Source organism: Pongo abelii, chromosome 1 (assembly GCF_028885655.2).
Source record: "Pongo abelii isolate AG06213 chromosome 1, NHGRI_mPonAbe1-v2.0_pri, whole genome shotgun sequence".
Taxonomy (NCBI): domain Eukaryota; kingdom Metazoa; phylum Chordata; class Mammalia; order Primates; family Hominidae; genus Pongo; species Pongo abelii.
The window spans coordinates 213,095,315-213,112,908 of NC_071985.2; the positions used below are offsets into that span (position 1 = coordinate 213,095,315).

Here is a 17,594-nt window from a genome sequence, read left to right on the forward strand (position 1 = left end):
TTCTTTTTTGCAACGTGTATTAGTTACCTATTACTGTGTAACAAATTATCCCCAAATTGAATGGTTTTAAATAATAGCATTTATTACCTCATAGTTTCCGTGGGTGAGAATCCAGGTGTGGCTTAGCTGGGTCCTCTGGCCCGGGTTCCCCCATGAGATGGCAATGAAGGTGCCAGCTGAGGCTGCAATGTCTCAAGGTTTGCCTGGGAAAGAATCTGCTTCCACGATCCCTTCTGTTGGCAAAATTCAGTTCCTCATAGATTGTTGGATTGAGGTCCTCAACTTTTTGCTCTCTGCTGGCCAAAAGCCGCCTTCAGTTCCTTGCCACATGGGCCTCCAAATAGGTAAGCTTATACCACGGCAGTGGCTTCCAGCAGAGCAGGCAGAGAGGGAACGAGAAGGCTGGTGAGCAATAAGGAAGGCAGAGGCTTTAGGAACCCATTTTTAAACGGTATCTCAACATGTTTGTTGTATTCTATTCCTTAGAAGCAAGTCTGTATGTCCAGTGCACCCTGATGGGGAGACCAGTACACGGGGCCGTGGATACCAGGAGGTGAAGACTATTGGCTGCTTAAGATAGACTGTAAGAATTATGAACTCCCAGTTCCACGGCACAAACCCGGAAGGGCTGTGAGCGGAAGAACGGAAGCCTGGATGCCCAAATCAGCCTCGACTCTGTCCCAGGGTAGGGAGAACTGACAGGCATCTTGGGGACCCCGCAGGGTTGAGGAGCCTGCAAAGGTCTTGGTGGGCAGGAGGTGGGAGGGTGATGGAAATGGAGGGTGGGGCTCCCCATTATTACTTAGGGAAACTCTGTAGAAGATCATTGCTGTTCCCGTCATTGAGGGACCATTTTTTGTGATTGGTTTTCACTGTGCTATCATAGTGCAAGCTAACCTTTATTTAATGTTTATTTTTTGTCCAGCTCTGGACTAAGAACTTCACCTACCTGATTTCATTTCATCCTCCCTCTCTGAGGTCAGACCTGGGGGGCATTTTCAAGATGAGGAAGCTTAGGGGCAGAGAGGTTGAGTAATTTGCCTAAGGACACACAGCTATTAAATGATGTCACTGCAATTCATCAGAGACTGAGTCCTTATCTGCCAGGAAATCAAAACCATCTCAGCTCAGTGAAGGTAAGTATTCAGGGAGGTTGAACATGTTCATTCACTCACCGTTTTAATCCCCCTACCCTTTCATACAAAACCTTAAGTTCCTCACCCTAACATTTTCTTGGTACTGAGTTTTCATCACTGCCAGCATTTATAAACCTCCTTTGGGTCATGGAGGCATTGGAGAAAGCATATTCTTTTTTTTTTTTTTTTTTTTTTTTTTTGAGATGGAATCTCACTCTGTTGCCCAGGCTGGAGTACAGTGGCATGATCTCTGCTAACTGGAGCCTCCGCCTCCTGGGTTCAAGTGATTCTCCTGCCTCAGCCTCCTGAACAGCTGGGACTACAGGCACCCACCATAACGCCTGGCTAATTTTCTTATTTTTAGTAGAGACAGGGTTTCACCATGTTGGCCAAGCTGGTCTTGAACTCCTGACCTCAAATGATCCACCCACCTCAGCCTCCCAAAGTACCGGGATTATAGGTGTGAGCCAACGTGCCTGGCCGACACATTCTTTTTCCTCCAAAATATGCACCCATACGTTCAAACCCACATTTGGCACATGATTTGAGGAGGCAACTGACTTCCTGCAGGGCCCCAGGATGGACGCTCATTGGCTCAGCTTGGTTCATGCACCCACTCTGGAACCAATCACAGCAGCCTAAGGGATTTGGTGCTCCGGCTGGCCAGATCTTTAGGGATCGTGGCATTGCATTCTCTCATTTTACAGTTGGAGGAATTGAAGACTAGAGAAGAGTGACTTGCTCAAGGTTATACAGCCTTGGTGGGCCCAGGTCAGACTCAAGCAGTAAGGTGTGGCTGTCCCTTAGCCTGCAGGTTCCTCCCAAGCTGGGTTTGTGTCTGATTTATAGATGTATTCCTAGCCACTTGCTGTGGGCCTGACACACAGTAGGCATTTAATCGCTCTGAAACCCCCCCTGAAGAGGACTGAGAGTGAATCTATGGAAGTTACGGATAGTGTTTGCCCAAGTGACACCTTGGAATCTCACCCTGCAGGTTAATAGATATTCCATGGAAAAAGGGAGGGCTCCATGAGGAAATAAGTTTGGGAAACACTGGACAAAATGAACTGGTTTCTCTGCATTAGAACTTCTCAGGATTCTTTATGGGCTCAGTGCAATGAGTCCTCCGAAAGGAAGATATAGTATGTCGCGTTTCCCAAGCTTGTTTGACCATAGAATCCTTTTTGTTAAATGGGATTTTTGAAGGATTAGTGTTCAGAGAAACCTACTTCGGAAGGTAGGGTGGTCAGAGAAGGCTTCCTGGAGGAGGTGACACCTCAGCTAGGTTCAAGGATAGGGGGACTGGGAGGAACAGATGAGGGCAAAGAAGGCATCCCAAAGGCATCACTGGAGAAAGCATTAAATATTTTAAGTTGAGGTCCTCAACTTTATAGCACATATATGTGGACAGAAAGACTTATATAGGTCAGGATCCCATTGGATATAAACATCAGAAATGCAGTTCAGACTGACTTAGGCAAAAAGCGGAATTTATTGTTCCATGTAACTGATTTCAGGTGTGGCTGGATCCAGGTGCTTGAGACATACCCTCAGGGAGAAGTATTGGCTGTGTCCTCAAGCACGCTTTCTTCCGAGGCCCCCTACCACCATCTCCAGGCTCACATGCTGCCAGCTAGCAACCCCTGCCGGAAGTGAGATGCTTTTATACAGTAGTTTCAACCAAGAGCCCCAGGATGGGTGCTCATTGGCTTAACTTGGGTCACGTGCCCAACTTAGTACCAATTATTGCAACCTAGGGGGTTTGGTGCTCTGATTGGCCAGAGCCTTAGGCATCATTGCATCCCATTCTCTCATTTTACAGATGGAGAAACTGGAGCCCAGAGGGGAAGAGAGAGTTGCTCAAGGTCACACAGTGAGTGAGTGGCACAGAGAAGGCAGGAACTTCCAGTTCTGGGGCTCTTGCTGCTGCAGGTGGTGCCTGGGGGCCAGTTAGACCAGTGTGGGCTAAGCAGAACGCCCACTGGTGTCTTTGAGTTGGGATCTGCGGTGGAGCCCTGCCTACAGGAACTCTGTGGGAGATGAGGCTGGAAAGGATGAAAGTTCCATGACTTTAAAGGACCAGACAGGCTGCAAAACAGCTCCCTGAGTTGGCCCTGAACACTTATGGGGTTGGCAGTGGTCAGGGAAGACAAAGGGAGCAGACCAGAGGCAGAGAGACGGACTGACTCCCTGGCTTCCCATGGGGATGGGTGTGACAGGGAAGTATACAAGGGAAGATCCGTCAAATGGGGGTCCGTCTGAGGTCTGGGGTGTCTAGCTAGTTATTCCTTCTCTCTGAGTTTCTACATCCAAGCTGTTACTAGACCTCTTGATGCTACCTTCTGATTGTGTAGAAACCAACTGCTTCTCTCTGGTTCAACTGACCCCATCCTAATCCCAGATCCCAGTCACTGTCATCTCATGCCCATGCCTGGCTGCTGGCAACAGTGTTTCAAATGGTGTCTGCACTTCCATTCTTGCTCTCCAACCTCAGCCTTGATCCAGTCTCTACATAGCAACATGGGTGCTTTTTTTCTTTTTTTTTTTTGATGGAATCTCTCTCTGTCCCCTAGGCTGGAGTGCAGTGGCGCCATCTCAGCTCATTGCAACCTCTGCTTCCTGGGTTCAAGCAATTCTCCTGCCTCAACCTAGGCGCGTGCCACGACCCCCGGCTAATTTTTTGTACTTTTAGTAGAGATGGGGTTTCACCATTTTGGCCAAGCTGGTCTCAAACTCCTGACCTTAGGTGATCCGCCCGCCTAGGCCTCCCAAAGTGCTGGGATTACAGGCATGAGTTGCCGCACCTGGCTTGGGTGCTCTTTTAAAAACCCACATCAGCTGTGTCCTCACTAAAATGTTCAATGGCTCTCCATTGCCTTCAAGATACAATGCAAACTGTGGCTCCTCAGCACCTCTCTATGGGCAATCTCCCTACCGCACTCCAGGAACGCGGGTTTCTCCTTTCAGCTCCTTCTTACCTCTGAGCCTTTGCACATCACATGCTATTCCATCTGCCTGGAACTCTTCTTTTCCCTCTTCACCTGGCTAAATTCTGATATGCCTTCAAATTTCAGCTCAATGCCCCTTCCTGTCCTTTAAGAAATGTTTTCTAGTACCTTCCTTAAGACTGGACTGGGTCAGCCGGGCGTGGTGGCTCACGCCTGTAATCCCAGCACTTTGGGAGGCCGAGGTGGGCGGATCACAAGGTCAGGAGATCGAGACCATCCTGGCTAACACGGTGAAACCCCGTCTCTACTAAAAATACAAAAAATTATCCGGGCGTGGCGGCGGGCGCCTGTAGTCCCAGCTACTCGGGAGGCTGAGGTGGGAGAATGGCGTGAACCCAGGAGGCGGAGCTTGCCGTGAGCTGAGATCATGCCACTGCACTCCAGCCTGGGAATCAGAGCGAGACTCCACCTCAAAAAAAAAAAAAAAAAACCAGACTGGACTGAGTCACCTGCTACCCTACAGCACCACCTCCCTGGGAGTTGAGGAAATGAGGAAGCTGAGATGCAGAGAAGGAAGAGACTCTTCCAAAGTCACATGGCTAGTAAATGGCAGAGCTGGATTAAATTCAGCTCGACAAATGTGTATAGCGCACTTACTATGGGCCAGGCCAGACCCTGTGGTTACAATGACAAATCAGACCAAGTACCCTGCTCCAGAGGAGCTCTCAGACTGGCAGAGGAGACAGACTGGAAAAAGGGGTGAGGACGGGGCCTGAGGGACTCTGTACCTAATCTTAGTGTATTGGTCCATTTTTACACTGCTATAAAGAAATGCTCGAGACTGGCTAATTTATAAAGAAAAGAGGTTCTGCAGGCTGTACAGGAAGCACAGCAGCTTCTGCCTCTGGGGAGGCCTCAGGAAACTTACAATCATGGTGGAAGGCGAAGGTGGAGCAGGCATTTCTTATGGTTGGAGCAGGAGGAAGAGAGAGAGAGGGGAGGTGCCGCACACTCCTTCCTTCCTTCCTTCCTCCCTCCCACTCTGTCCCTTCCTTCCTTCCTTCCTTCTTTTCTTTTCTCTCTCTCTCTCTCTCTCTTTCTTTCTTTCTTTCTGATGGAGTTTCACTCTTGTTACCCAGGCTAGAGTGCAATGGTGCGATCTCGGCTCACTGCAACCTCTGCCTCCCAGGTTCAGGTGATTCTCCTGTCTCAGCCTCCTGAGTAGCTGGGATGACAGGCATGCGCCACCACACCCAGCTAATTTTTGTATTTTTAGTACAGACGGGGTTTCTCCATGTTGGTCAGGCTGGTCTCGAACTCCTGACCTCAGGAGATCTGCCCGCCTCGGCCTCCCAAAGTGCTGGGATTACAGGCATAAGCCACTGTGCCCGGCCGACTGTGCCACACACATTTAAACGACCAGATCTCGTGAGAACTCTATCACCAGAACAGCACCAAAGGGATGGTGCTACACCATTCATGGAGGACCCACCCCCATGATCAGTCACCTCCCACCAGGCTCTACCTCCAACACTGGGAATTATAATCGAACATGAGATTTGGGTGGGGACATAGATGCAAACCATATCACTCAGAGAGGCAGGGAAAGCTCCAGAGGGGGCGAAGTCTGCACTGAGAATTGGTGAAAAGATGTCCAATCACGTATGTGACAATTCATTTATGAATTGAATGAATGAATAAATATGTACATTTGCATCTTTGGGGATGTAGATGTCAGGGGTGTCTGCGTGTGTGGAAGTAGGTGTTTGAGTGAACTGATATCTACTTGTGTGCATGTGAGTGTCGTTTTGCACACAAAAATATGCTGTGTGTGTAGACATGCACGTAAACAGGTGCATTGATGTGAGTGTATGTATGCGAGTCCAAAAACGGATTTGCATTGTATATCCAAGCATATAGAGGTAGTGGAATGAGTCTGCCTGTTCAACTTTTGCCTCTATCACTTATATGTTCTAGTCAAGCTAACCTCTTGGTCAGTTTCTTCATCATTAAAATAAGGAAAATGGTAGTATCTCCCTGCCTTACATTGGGTTGCTGAGAAGCAGGGCCCGAGACAAGCATTCTTACTCAAGCAATTTATTGTGGAAGAAACTGCAAGCCAGTGTGGGAAACAGGGTAGAACTGGAGGAAAAGCTCAAAGCTGAGATGTGGGGTCAGCTGGTGTCTAGTCTCAGCCTGATCCCACGGGGAGCTCTGAATCATAAATAGCTTCGCAGAGGTGGCCCACCATAAGAGGAAGAAGTCAGCCCTTGCCAGCCATTAATTGGCCGTGTGTTCCTAGCCCTCACCTGGAGGAAGAAGTATCTCCTAGGCATTTCCAGAGAAGGGGATGGGAGCATCAAGGCCTTTACTAGGACATGCTTTTGCTGCCCTTGCTTGTCAAATGAGTTCTCAGGAACGGCAGTATCAGTCTCCCCTGGGAGCTTGTTAGAAATGTCAGTTGGGGCAGTGGCTCACGCCGATAATCCTAGCACTTTGGGAGGCCGAGCTGGGCAGATTACCTGAGGTCAGGAGTTTGAGACCAGCCTGGCAACATGGTGAAACGCCATCTCTACTAAAAATACAAAACTTAGCCGGGCGTGGTGGCACATACCTGTAATCCCAGCTACTCAGGAGGCTGAGGCAGAATTGCTTGAGCCCTGGAGACAGAGGTTGCAGTGAGCCGAGATTGCACCACAGCACTCTAGCCTGGCCGACAGAGAGAGACTCTGTCTCAAAAAGAAAAAAAAAAAAAAAGAAATGCAGATTCACAGGCCTTCCCCCAGATTTGCTGATTCAGACCCTGTACTCCAGCGTGATCCCCAGGCCCAGGCACCTTAACATTTGAGAAGCCCTGTGTTAAACCATTTACAGGCTTGCTGTGAGGATGAAGGCATATAGAGCACTCAGAGCAGCATCTGGCCCACAGCGGGTGCTATTATTATTATTTGCATCTAGGACTGTTGTGCATGTTTGCTCACCCAGATACTTAATATGCATAAATAAATGCGTGCAAGGAGGACCGGTTGGAAAATTTGCAGGATCCATTGCAAAATGAAAATGTGGGCTTCTTGTTCAAAAATTAGAAAGCAGAGTCTTAAACCAAGAAGGGACCCTTCCGAGCTGGAGGCCTTGGTGACCAGAAGGTTTCTTTTCTGCGGTGACTTGGCCCCTCCTTATGGCTTTACAGGTGAGAAAACCTGGGGGAAGGGTGCCAGAGCTGAGTGTTGGACTCAAGTCTCCCGTCTCCGGGGGGCCCTGTCCCCACCCCACTCGGACATGCATACTTACTTCCTGGCCCTGCACGCCTGCCTTGGTGCCAACTTTGGGGAATTGTTGAGAATTCGAAGCTGAGAAATGTTCTCTTGTATTTGCACATTGCAAAGAGACATCTGAGCATGTTCCCCCCATGAATCGTGAGTATCCATTCCCAGGGAGCTCTAACTGCTCGGGAGAAGGGGTGTGAAATTTAATTTGCACTAATTATCCTGAAGTGAGAGGAGCGGGAAATGAGCTGGCTCTGCACATTCGGCCTCTTCCAGCGGCTCCCTGTTCCCCAGGTTGCAGTTTATTTATGTGAAAGGGGTGGGGGTGGGGTGGGGGTGCTGTTTCTATGGCAACAGCAGCTGCTGGGATTTTGGGGTGGCTGGGCAGGGAGGGAGAAGGGAAAGGCTAGGGCAGAGCTGGGCGGTGTGTGTCCTTGTGGTTGTGCGGGGGCATCTGGAAGCCCCTACTGACCCTGATGGGTGAGAGGAGGTGGAGAGGAGACGGATGGAGTTCTTCCCAGCCCCTTTTCAGCTGGGAGAGGGCTTTGGCCAGGAGATGGGCCTTCCCAATCAGCAATTCCCTGGAGCAGGGATGTCCCTCTCAGGCCCCCAGGGCTAGGCCAGCTGGAGGGCGGAAACCCAGGGTGGCAGCTGTCAGAGGGGAGCACCAGAGAGAAGAAGGGACTCCAGGGCCCAGGACAAAGTGCCCCACTTGCCTCCTCTTGCTCCTCTCCCCCTCCCTTTCTCAGCTCCACCTTTCTCTTCCCATCTCTTATCCTCTCTCCCCTTCCTCACCTCCTCCCTCCCGCAACCTCTTCCCTTTCCCCTTCCTTGCCCTCGCCACAGACTCTTCCTGCCACCACTAGAGGGCGCCGGGGCGCCACTGTCTCCCTGGGAGGGATTTGGCAACCTAAGACCCTCCATGGGCACCTCGCCGGGGGTGGGTGGGCAGAAGGAGGAGGCCCCACAGCAACTGGGTCGTCTGCAGAGCGGGGCTGATTCTAGCCTGTTTGGAGCTTGGGGCAGGTCTGGGCTGTCCCCAAGGACTGAGGATGGATGGCACAATGACCTCCTAACAGCCTTCAGGGGAAGGGGATTTGATGGGGAGAGTGCTTCTGTGGGACCTGAATTTGCATCCCAACCCTCACACCTAGTGTGACCTGGAGCAGGTCACCTCACCTCTCCAAGCTTGTCTTCTCTTTTGTGAAAGTGGGGTAACCACTCCCTGCTCAGAGGCTGTTGTGAGGACTGGATGGAATCACGTACAGGAACTGATCGCAGCGCTCAAGGGGGAGCATTCCTTGGCCTTAGAAGTGAATCAGTCAGTCAACAAATGTTTATTGGGCACCTCCAATGTGCTAGGGGCTCTGCTAGGCACTGGGGATGGCAGGGATCAAGGTGGAGCAGGGCTTAGCATCATGGATCTTTCAACCTAACAGGGACGAAATTATTATATAAAAGAGAAAAATAATTTAGAAATTAGTAGCAAATTCTTGTTTTTGAGATGGGGTCTTGTTGTGTCGCCCAAGCTAGAGTGCAGTGGCGTGATCACGACTCCCTGCAACCTTGACCTCCCAGGCTGAAGCGATCCTCCCACCTCAGCCTCCCGAGTAGCTGAGATGACAGGCTTACACCACCATGTCCAGCTAATTCTCTGTGTTTGGTAGAGATGGGGTCTCACTATGTTGCCTAGACTGGTCTTGAACTCCCGAGCTTAAGCAGTCCTCCCACCTTGGCCTCCCAAAGTACTGAGATTATAGACGTGAGCCACTTTGCCTAGCCTGTAAATTTTTAAGTGGTTGCAAATATGTGGACTGTGTTACAAAAGAGAAGTTCTGGGTGCAGACCAGGGGATCGTCTTGGTCTGATATTTAAGCTGCAGCTGAAGGGTGAATAGGTTCCTTCTTTCCCACGAGAGAGGCAAGAGGGAAGGGCTTCCAGGCTGAAGGAAGGGCAGATGCAAATCCAGGGTGGAGGGAGGGAGAACAGGATGGATCCCAGGCCCCAGGGGTTTGGTGGAGGGTTGAGAGTGAAGGAACAGTGTGAGATAAACTGGGGAGTACTCGGGCAGGGGCCAGGCTGCCTGGAGGATATGGGAGCCTGTATGGCTCTGGAGCTGTGGCACTGCAAAGTGGAAGGCCCAGCTGCCTTTTTGTGACAGACGGAGGAGGCGTTTTCAAAGTGATGACAATGTTTCTGAACAGGAAAGTGGGTCTCTTCTTCTTCCCCAACAGTCTTAGAGCATCTAAAAATAAAGCAGGCATCAAGAGAGCATCCCAGCAGTGCCATCACAACACCGGGCTCGAACGTGGACAGGAGGAGGACCTAAGTGGACTCGGAGGCTGAGCTAGCCTCGCAGCACTGGTGGTGGGGGAGGGCTGATGGTCAGGACTCTGGGTCTTTGGCACTGCTGCCTAGGCTGTGGCCCTCAGTCTGCCCATCTGTGAAATGAAGGGGAGCTGGTCCTGACTACCTCCCAGGGACCCCGTGAAAAACCGCTCTGAACTCCTTGCCAGAGAGGAGGTTTGCCGGTGCCACAATCCAGGTTTGTGGGTTTCCCTATCAAGCTGGTCTTTCTGTAACAATAGGCAGGGAGACAAAGGATTTTGGGGTCCCCACTATGATGTAAAACCTGTGCTGGGTGGGGTAGGGGTTCAGAAGCAGAAGTTGTGTTTTCAGCATCAGGGAGCTCTAGTGGAGAGACAAGATTCGTGCATGAAATAATTACGACTGTTGTAGAAAAAAGAAATGCCTGTAGGTCTCCCTTCCTCCCTCCTTCTCTCTGTCTACCTCAGCATTTCCGGGGCTCACTCTGCTCTGGGTACTGTGTAAAGGACTCCACAGCCATCAACTTCCCATCATCCTTGCTGCATCTTTGAAAGGTGAGTATTTTAAAATATATATTTATTTTTCTTTATTTTTATAGAGACAGGGTCTTGCTGTGTTGGCCAGGCTGATCTCAAATTCCCAACTCAGCCTCCCAAAGTGCTGGGATTATAGGTGTGAGCCACTGGGCCCAGCCTGGAAGGTGAGTATTCTTGTCCCCACTTTACAGATGAAAAAACTGAGGTTCAGAAAAGTTGAGTGACTGTCCCAAGATCATGTGGTTACTAAATGTCAGACCTAGAATTAGATAGACCCCAAGTCTGCCTATCTGAATCCAAACCTAATGATATATGTGAACCCATGACTGCCTTTCCCAGGGGTTGTCGAGGTACCTGTGTGTTGTGGAAAGAGAGTGGGAGAGGGAGAGGAAGAGGGATTCTAAGATTCTTTTAAAATACAAAGATTCTGGGGAAGTGAGGGCCCAGCAGTCACTCTTTTTTTTTTTTTTTTTTTTTTTGAGATGGAGTCTTGCTCTGTTGCCCAGGCTGGAGTGCAGTGGTGTGACCTCGGCTCACTGCAACCTGCACCTTCTGGGTTCAAGTGATTCTCCTGCCTCAGCCCCCCTGAGTAGCTGAGATTACAAGTGCCCACCACTGCGCCTGGCTAATTTTTTTTTTTTTTTTTTGAGACAGAGTCTCACTCTGTCGCCCAGGGTGGAGTACAGTGGTGTGATCTCGGCTCACTGCAACCTCTGCCTTCCAGGTTCAAGCGATTCTCCTGCCTCAACCTCTTGAGTAGCTGGGATTACAGGGGTGTGCTACCATGCCCGGCTAATTTTTTGTATTTGTAGTAGAGACGGGGTTTCACCATGTTGGCCAGGCTGGTCTCAAACTACTGACTTCAAGTGATCCACCCGCCTCGACCTCCCAAAGTGCTGGGATTACAGGCATGAGCCACCAGCGGTCACTCTTTAGTGCTAATTTGTAGTTTTCCTGGTGCTGGGCTTGGGTGTATAAGGAGAAATAATGACGCGACATGTGTGACTATGAAGAGAACAGGGGGTGTCCAGGTTGGGGCTGTGGCAGTGAGTGGCAGGAGGGCACTGGCACTAACGGGAGGAGGAGGCAGGGAAGGCGGCGTGCAGAATGATTTGGTTAGAGAGCTGGCTTGGTGGCGAATTCGCTCGCTGTGTGACCCTGAGCATCTCCTTTCTGTTTGAGGTTTTCATCTCCCATCTGTGCGATAAGAATAGTAGACTAGATGGTGGCTAAGGTCCCTTCCAGATTAAAAAGTCACTGCTGACTCTCACCTGGAGTTTGGTGTGGGGCGGCCCTAACTGGCATCAGAGGTCCAAGGGTAGTCTTGAAGTCTGGTTCTACATCTGAGTGGCCCCAAACGCAGAGGAGCAGTGACAGACGATATCCTCTAGTGATGTGGACGCTGTGGGGCTGGACTTGCCTGTTTTGAGCCACTGCTTGCAGCTCCCGTGGAGCCTGTGGAGTCATTTCTCCAAGTTAGAGCCTTCATTGTCTCGTGATTAACTTGGGCTTCTCACTATGACTCACATCCTGGAATAAGCTGAGCTCAAACATGGTTTCTATTGCTCAGAGAAGGGGCTCCCCTTTCTCAAGTCCCTTCCCTGCCTCCTTCTCTGCACTGGAAAGCTCTGTAGTGAATAGAGTGCTGGACTGGGGGATGGCCAGACTTGGGATCTTAACCTGGATCTTTTTAGCTTTGTGGCTCCAGGCAAGCTGCTAAACCTCCCTGAGCCTCAGTTTCCTCATCTGTAGCACGGGGATCAATCCACCTGCCTCCCAGGGTCCTTGAGATGATTACAAGAGGATGTCTGTGGAGGCACCTGGTACACAGTAGGTGTTCATTGTAGGCCAGTGGATTTTAGATCAGTTGACAGTTTCCCCAGCAGTGGGCCTGTTTCCTCTAGACCACTGTGTACTCTGAATAATTCTTTAAGACAGAGGCCCAGATTTTCAAGGCAGTGGGTAGGATCAGGCAAGATCTGCAGCCTTGGAATAACCCCATAGCCCCACCTGTTCCCTCTCTTTGGGGCCAGAACCTGGCTGGCCCTTGGCCAAATGTATAAGCTTTCAGTTCTGCAAGAGCAAATTTAAGGTACCTGGCCAGCTACCCTCCTTACAGCCTCCAAGCTCTGCAATGGGGTGGCTCAGAACCTAAGACTAAAGATTTTATTTATAAATCCGAAAGTTTTAATTTTTATCAAAAATCATACACACACAGTTTAAATAATAACACAGTTCTACGAGGTTTATTATAAAATTAACTCACTCTCATTTTCCCCACCCCAGAGAGGAAACCACTTTGACTTCTTTTAGCCGATTATTTTGACATTTATATTCATGTTTCTAAATGACGTGCTTGTTTCACTACTTCTTGAATTTTCTTTTTTTGTTAGCTAATTGACTTATTTTGTATCAGCTTTATGGAGATATAATTCACATATCATACAATTCACCCATTTAACAGGTACAATTCAGTGGGTGTTAGTATATCCACAGAGTTATTTAACCATCACTACATCAATTTTAGAGCATTTTCGTCACCTCAAAAAGAAAGCCTGTGCCCTTTAGCTATTATCTCCTTCCTTTGTCCCCATCCCTTGGCACCTGCTAATCTACTTTCTGTCTCTATAGATTTGCCTATTCTGGACATTGAATGTAAACGAATCATATAGTACATGGTCTTTTGTGACTGGCTGCTTTCACTTAGCATAGTTTTCTCAAGGTTTATCTAAGTTATAGTACATATTAGTTCTTTATTCCTTTTCATGGCTGAATAATATTCCATTGTCTAGATGTACCACCATTTGTTTATCCATTCATCAGTTGATGGACGTTTGGGTTGTTTCTACCTTTTGGTTAGTGTGAATGATGCTGCTATGAACATTTGTGTGCAAGTTTTTGTGTGGACATATATTTTTATTTCTGGGTATGCTGGGTTATGGTGTAACTTTATGTTTAATCTTTTGAGGAACTGCCAGGCCATTTTCTACAATGGTCGCACCATTTTCCATTCCCACCAGCAATATATGAGGGTTCCAGTTTCTCCACATCCTTACCAACAGTGAAGTTATTCTGACTTTTTGGTTATAGCCATCCTAGCGAGTGTGAAATGATATCTAATGTGGTTTTGATTTGATGGCTAATGATGCTGATTATATTTTCATGTATTTTTAGCCATAGGTGTATCTTCTTTGGAGAAATGTCTATACAGATCCTTTGCCCTTTTTAATTTGGATTACTTGGCTTTTTATTATGACTTGTAAGAGTTCCTTCTATATACAAGTCCCCTGTCAGACATACGATTTGCAAACATTTTCTCCCATTTTGTGGGTTTTCTTTTCACTATCTCGATTGTATCTTTGGAAGCACAAAACTTTTAAATTTTGATGAAGTTCAATTTATCTATTTTTTTTCTTTTGTTGCTTGTGCTTTTGGTGTCACATACAAGAACCCATGGCCAAATCCAAGGTCATGAAGATTTATCCCTCTGTTTTCTTCTAAGAGCTTTATAATTTTGGCTCTTACATTTAGATCTTTGATCCATTTTGAGTTAACTTTTTGTGTATGGTGTAAGGTAAGGGTCAAATGTCATTCTTTTGCATGAGGCTATCCAGTTCCCCAGCATCATTTATTGATGAGACTATTCTTTCTCCATTGAATGGTCTTGGCATCCTTGTCAGAAATCAATTGACCATAGCTGTATGGCTTTATTTCTGGACCCTTAATTCTATTCCATTGACCTATGTGTCTGTCCTTATGCCAGTACTACACTGTTTTGACTTTTATAGCTTTGTATTAAGTTTTAAAATTGGGAAATGTGATTCCTCAAATTTTGTTTTTCTTTTTCAAGATTGTTTTGACTATTTGGTGTTCCTTGCAATTATATATAAATTTTGGGATTGGAATTTTCATTTCTACAAAAAATGCCATTGGGATTGCATTGATAGGCATTACATTGAATCTATAGGTCAGTGTGGGGAGTATGCTTATATCAACAATATAAGTTTGATAATCCATGAACATAGGACATCTTTTGATTTATTTAGGTCCTTTTTTTTTGAGACAGGGTCTCACTTTGTTGTCCAGGCTGGAGTGCAGTGGTGCAATCACAGCTCACTGAAGCCTTGACTTCCCAGGTTCAAGTGATTCTCCTACCTCAGCTTCCAGAGTAACAGAGACTACAGGCATGCACCACTATGTTGGCTACATTTTTGTATTTTTTACGTAAAGATGGGGTTTCACCATGTTTCCCAGGCTGGTCTTGTACTCCTGGGCTCAAGTGTTCCACCTGCCTTTGCCTCCCAAAGTGCTGGGATTACAGGTGTGTACCACTGTGCCTGGTCTATTTAGGTCTTATTTAATTTTTGTCAACAACATTTTGCGCTTTTTAAAGTATAAGTTTCATACTTCTTCAGTTAACCTTTTCCTAAATGTTTTATTCTTGGTGCTAATGCCAGTGGAACTGTTTTCTTAATTTCATTTTCAAATTGTTTACTGCAAATGTAAAGAAATACAATTGATTTTTGTATATTATCTTTTTCGTTTACTCTTGCTGAACTTGTTCATTAGTTTTAATAGTTTTTAATGGATTCTGATCCCTTAGGATTTTCTATGTACATGATCATGTTATTCTTTGATAACTATATCTTACTTCTTCCTTTCTTTTTCTTGCCTAAGTTCCCTGGCTCGTGGTGAGCATGGATAGTCTTGTCTTGTCCCTGATCTTAGAGGAAAAGCATCCAGTATTTCACCACTGAGTATGTTAGCTGTGGGTTAAAGCATCCAGTATTTCACCACTGAGTATGTTAGCTGTGGGTTTTTCATAGATGCCCATTATTAGGTTGAGGAGGTTCTCTAATACTCCTAATTTGTTGAGTGTTTTTAGCACTAAAGAGTGTTGGATTCTGTCAAATTCTTTTTCTGTGTTTATTGAGATAATAATGTAATTTAAAAAATCTATCAACATGGCATATTACATCAATTTATTTTCACGTGTTAAACCAATTTGCATTCCCAGGATAAATCCCACTTGGTCATGGTATATAATTCTTTGAATACGTTGCTAGATTTGGTTTGCTAGCATTTTGTTGAGGATTTTGCATCTATATTCATAAGATATATAGTTTTTTGTGATATGTTTGTCTGGATTTGGTATGAGATTAATACTGGGAATGTCTTTATTTCTCCTTCCTTTTGGTGAGATAGTTTTTAAGGATATAGTATTCTTGGTTGGGAGTTATCTTTAAGTACTTTGCATATGTTATCCCACTGCCTCTGGCCTCCATTGTTTCTAATAAGAAGTTAGCTGTTAATCTTATATGGCTCCCTTGCAAGTGATGATTCTTTTTTTTTTGTTTTTTCTCTTGCTGCTTTTGAGATTTTTTTCTTCTTTTTGGTTTTCAGCATTTTTACTACTTTGCATTAATTCTACTTGGAGTTTTTTTTGAGTTTTATAAATCTGTACATTAAAGTTTTAAAAAACCAAATCACAAAGTTTTTTTGACATTCTTTCTTTGAACTTTTCCCCGTGCTTTTCTTTGTCTCTTCTCTTTCTGGCACTCCCATTATGCATATGTTGATGCACTTAATGGTATTCCACACTTCTCTGAGACTCTGCCCATTTTTTTCATTCTTTTCTTCTGTTTCTGTTCTTTAGATTGCATAATCTCTGTCATCTACCTTCAAGTTTGCTAATTTTTATTTTTGCCAGTTCAAATCTACTGTCGAGCCCTTTCAGTGAATTTTTCATTACAGTTATTGTACTTTTCAGCTCCAGAATTTCCATTTCAGAAAAATAATTTTCATCTCTTTATTTGTATTCTCTATTTGATGAGGCATTGTTACCATACCTTCCTTTACTTCTTTATTCATGGTTTTCTTCAGCTCTTTGAAAATATTTATAATGACTACTTTGAATTCTTTCTCTGTTACATCTGACATGTGGTCATTCTCACAGGCATCTTCTGTTGCCTGATTTTTTTTCATGTGTGTCAAACTTTCTTGCTTCTATGCATGCCTCATAATTTATTCATTGGAAATTGGACACTTAAAATAATATATTGTAGCAATTCTGACCTCCTTTGCAGGTGTAGTTTTTGAGGTCATTGTTTGAGATCTGCTCTGACCCCAGGAGGGCTCTTGTTAGCTCTCTCATTCTCTAGTTCTTTCTGGCAGCCTAGTCAGTGGTCTAGCTTATATCTCAAGTGGATGGATCTACCAGTCTCCTCTGAATTGTTTTCACCACAACCTCTATTGTTTTTGAGAGTGCCCTTAGACTTTAACTTCCCCACATGCTGTTGCAAATGAAGTCAGTTCTTTTGAGACAAGCTTCAGAACTCTCTGTTTCATGGTCTGTCTCTCCCCATGGGTGAAATATCTGGAGCTAGGGATGGAGACAGTGGCATGCTTTTCTCTCAGTAAGACCCTTACTTTAGGAGTTGGGTGCTTGCTGGAGTGGGGGCTGGCTGTCACCTCTGGTCTTCTCAGCTTGCCTCTCCTGGTGTGGAACCTCTGCTTTATGAATGAGCCAGGATGAGAGTAGTTGGGGACCTAGGATTTGTCAGCTTGCCACACCCAAGTTAGAGTGGCCATCTTACTGGTGAGGGCTGGGAAGAAGAAGGGATCCCCTATCTCTCAGCTGTACTCACCTAAAACTTAGCATCTGCAACAGTAAGCTTGGACAGAATGAAAAATGCGTATGTCCTGTTCTTCCTGAAAAGATACTGTAGGCTTCCAACTTGGAGTTAAGGGGAGAAGGAGCCCCGTGTTATGGGCTGCACCTATCCGCGGTGGAGTTTTTATAGTGCTGTGATGGGATGAGAGAGGGAGAGAGTGGGTCATGGTTCAAATGTCACAGACTCTTGCTGTTCTTATGGAGTTTTCATAGGTTTTCCTGAATAAACATTTCTTTATTTGCTGTATGCTCTTAGGACCATTTCCAGGGGCTTTAAATAGTGTTTTAAAAATAATTTCCAGCAGTTTCACAAGGGAACAAATCTGCAGAGAGCCTCACATTTCCATGACAGAAGCGGAACTCTAGCTGTTTGACTTTGCACTGGGGAAGATGATGATTTAGCTCTCTTTGCTCTCCTTCCCAGTCCTTAACTTGCTCTCTCCATTCTCCTATCCTCCCAGTAATGCTATGATTTCTTTTTTTTTTCTCTGTGCAAGTTTTTGTTTCCCCTGGAGTTACTAGTTGCCTTTTTAAAAAGATATATTTGTTTGCTTGTACTTGTAACTAATTAAGTACGCCAAACTCCTGACCAAATAGTGTACATTTTCTCTCAAGACAATTAGATGCATCAGGTTTTCTATCAATTTCATCCTCCTGATGAAATCTTCCAAAGCCTTGTGACCTGCTTAAGGCTGGACTGGTTGCTT

General features: G+C 46.3%; 1 long non-coding RNA gene across 1 annotated transcript in view; it reads left to right on the top strand.

Moving 5' to 3' along the window:
- The first annotated feature begins 850 nt into the window (after positions 1 to 850).
- The window catches only part of LOC129051969 (uncharacterized), a 65,919-nt gene continuing 49,175 nt past the window's right edge, over positions 851 to 17,594 (top strand). Inside the window, exons 1-4 of the long non-coding RNA XR_010138543.1 lie at positions 851 to 1,136; positions 2,959 to 3,009; positions 7,275 to 7,500; positions 10,277 to 10,378. This is a non-coding gene — a long non-coding RNA (uncharacterized LOC129051969). The remainder of the gene's footprint in view (positions 1,137 to 2,958; positions 3,010 to 7,274; positions 7,501 to 10,276; positions 10,379 to 17,594) is intronic.